Here is a 3443-nt window from a genome sequence, read left to right as displayed (position 1 = left end):
TGTGTGTGTGTGTAGTTACAGTTATGTAGTGCACAAAAAGTATTTGTCCTTTATCGCAGTAAGGCAGCGACGTGGCTTTCAGCACGTAAGGACCCCGGGGGATACCTCGTAACACGTTCGAACACGGAGACTAACTTGTACAGTTATATCCGACAGCAAGCTTTTCCTCGTTGAGCGGCGTGGAGCTGATTTCTTTTGCTTAGTTTTCCCCTTCCCAGGGCATTCGTGCTTCGTAAGAGTTTATATTTGCGAAACGATACGGTGTCAAGCTAATTAGGATATTAATGTGTAACAAGGTTGCTCATACCAATTGGAAATCCTTACATCCATACCAATCAGCAAACAATTGGCTCTTTACACGGCACGTTTTTCTTTAACTGCGATGACCGAGATGCCCTCATAACGACAGACCTCAACCACCATTACGAAAGTCGTAGATATCTCGGAGGTCCCGAAATATTTCCTGGGATTGGACAGGGGTCGACAGTGCAGGGACTCAAGCAGGGACCAGAGTTGCTTACCTGTGAGCTGTGGCTAAGCAACACTGTAGTAAACCGTTCGCTTAAAGATCGATTGACGCAACGGTCCTTTGGACAAGACACATTTTGTATCGCGTGCATAAGCGTTAAGTAAGGAGCCCTTACCAGAGTTGATTGGGATTATTTCACTAGGACGTGGTGTTGGTACTGAATGGACGCGAAGTTTTCGCCATCTTATTCGATATCGAGATAGGGACCATCGTCAATAGTGACAGGCGGGGATCTATGGTGGAAGTGAAAAGCGTATCCGTAGCGCTGGGACGATAGTCAATCCTTCCATGTCTTTGAGGGGCTGACTAATACATGTGAATATTTACATGACCCTCCAATTACCAGAAGGCGGACAAACGCCACCGGACGACTGTTAGCGATATGTTCCCTATGAGCCCAGTTTGCGAATAACTTTAAACATTGGGAATTCGTTCAATTCCTCACGTATGACAGACCAAAACGTCTGCCTTTTCACGTTGAACTCGACCCACTTGGACATAACCAACTACGTCAGTGCTGACGCGTGAATGTGCAAAATCGAGATCGTCCACATGAACAGAACGAAACAACACGGTGTAGTCGAAAGTGACACGAAAAGTTGTTACTAGGAGTAAAACCTTTCACCATCGAGAGAAAAATGGAAAATGCAAGAGACGGGCTTCTCTACCTAAAACTAAAGAATTTCCGTACCTACCGCTTACAGAAAAATCGACCATCTTCGGACTTGATCCCAATTTCGGCCTCTCTGCTCTGCAGACTGGTCGAGCTTGTGAATTGGATGGAAACGCTTGAGTCCAGTGCAGCTTCGCCAGACTTTCCGAGATGATTCAGCTGTGTCCTGCCTTAGCTGCTACCGTCGAGGCCCACGTTACCAATGAGCTCTGGTCTCTCCGTGAATGTGGCATGGTTTTCTCCGATGAAGGTGCGATTGACTTAATTGATGATGCTACACAATTCCGTATTTGAAAACCGGTGTTACGGGTGATTTCCAACGGACGCAGATGGCGTTTTCAGGTGTCTAGCAAGATTAAAAGGTTCGAGGTCGCAGCGTCGCGAGTGAACATGAAACGGCTCAAATCCTTCAATCTAGCAAGGCGTCAAGCGACTGTATAACAAATTTCTCCCCAGGGCTGATTGCACCTGCACTGAAGGTGGTTGTTTGAAGTCGCATGTTCCATACATGGAAGCCTTCGGCGATCTTCTTTCTCTACAATACGCTCAGAACTAATCTTCTGTCGGAAAACATGTCACTGACCGCACCTAGACAACATCTATCTGTGTTTCTGCTTCAGTTCCGTCTCGTGCCTTAGGTCGGGTATTGTAATGTATCTAAAACTGATAGAAACCAAGCCCCTTTCTTATCCACACTAATGAGCTGTCTCAACTCTCTCTGCCCAAATTGTTTGATTATTCTCGGTCAGACTGACCTCGATACACGGTCAAACAAGGGCTGCATTTGTTGAAAGTTTTGATGGATTCAAAGGTTGATTGATGTTGTGTACAGTGGAACGATACTGTGCGTCGCACAGTTCGGCTCGGGTAGTTTCTGTCAATGTCATTCGACTCACCGTATTCCTGTATTAAAACGCTCTCAAACTCTCTTGTGCGATGCAGTGTAGAACGGAAAGTGTTCATTAATCCAAAACAATGTTCTTCTGCTTCCTACTCCTGTGCTACGTGTTCTAGAACTCTGGAATACTCTAGGGTAGTTTTGGAATATTCAGTGACAATCACTCTGAGGCAAGTTGACCTTATGTATAATCTGTGATTGTGTGCACCAGCAGCTCTTATCTTCAGAACTCCCCCTCAATTTGCTGTTCCTGCACTTTGTTGCTCACAACACTGCTCTTCACGAGTGCAGCAAACTGAGGAGACGGAAGAGGCTTCGTCAGCTAGTCAGCCAACTGTAGATTGGAAATCACATGTTCGACCTTGATAGTCTGCTTCGGAACGCGATCACGGATGAAATGCACACGAAGATCGATGTGCTTGGCCCGTGGAGTGTATCCACTGTTGGTTGCCATACTTTATCGCTGCCTTGTTGTCCACCAGCACCTTGGTAGGGCCATTGAGTCTCATGGTCATCTCCTTCAGGAACTGTCGAGCCCACAGAATCTCTTGAACTGTGATGGCAACTGCCATATATTCGGCTTCGCCTGAGGACAGCGCGACTTTCGTTTGTTTCTTGGACTTGAACACGACTGGTCCACCACACATCTGAACCAGCACTCCCGTCTGCGCCAGGTAATCAATCTGACGCCTAGCATCGTGATCGCCGATGCTGCGCTGGACTGACATGGTGGTCGTTGTCTCTTGCGTCACCATGACATCCTCCCCAGCCTGGAGAGACATGTCATCTTGGTCCGACTGCGGAACCAAAGTACCGTCATAGCTCTCAGGAACTAAAGAAGTCTTTGTTCCCTGTTTGACTTGATCTTCATAAGTGGAAAGTAGATGTGGTGAAGTGACAGTTGGCTTCTGGGAACAAGGGGCTGATTGATGAGAAGTGACCCGATCCAGTTCTGAGACTCGTGGTCGACAACGGCGCGTCAGTGATTACGTCATAATCCGCGAGGATTACGTAATTATCGGAGTGGATCGACATGGTGCAATCATTTCGACACGCGAGATACCTCTAAGGATCCGATCTAATGTTGACACATCAACTGATTTGTACCCATGGTAAGTACCACGCGACCAGGCTACAGAGGGGATAGAAAGGACAGCTATAGGATGGGCAGAAGGTATTAGACCGCGAGGACTTAAAGGAATAACATAGTGGAATTTGCATCATCAGGAACAAGTGTCTTCGGTTCAAGATTAGAAGCTGTAGCAGGAAGTATTGGCCCATACAATAATCAAGTTAATTCTACCAAAAACACGTGTCAGTTGCCGGAGTTTGCAGCTTGGCCG

This window comes from Phytophthora parasitica, assembly GCF_000247585.1.
Source record: "Phytophthora parasitica INRA-310 unplaced genomic scaffold supercont2.4, whole genome shotgun sequence".
Taxonomy (NCBI): Eukaryota; Oomycota; class Peronosporomycetes; order Peronosporales; family Peronosporaceae; genus Phytophthora; species Phytophthora nicotianae.
Note: the sequence above shows the minus strand (reverse complement) of the source record.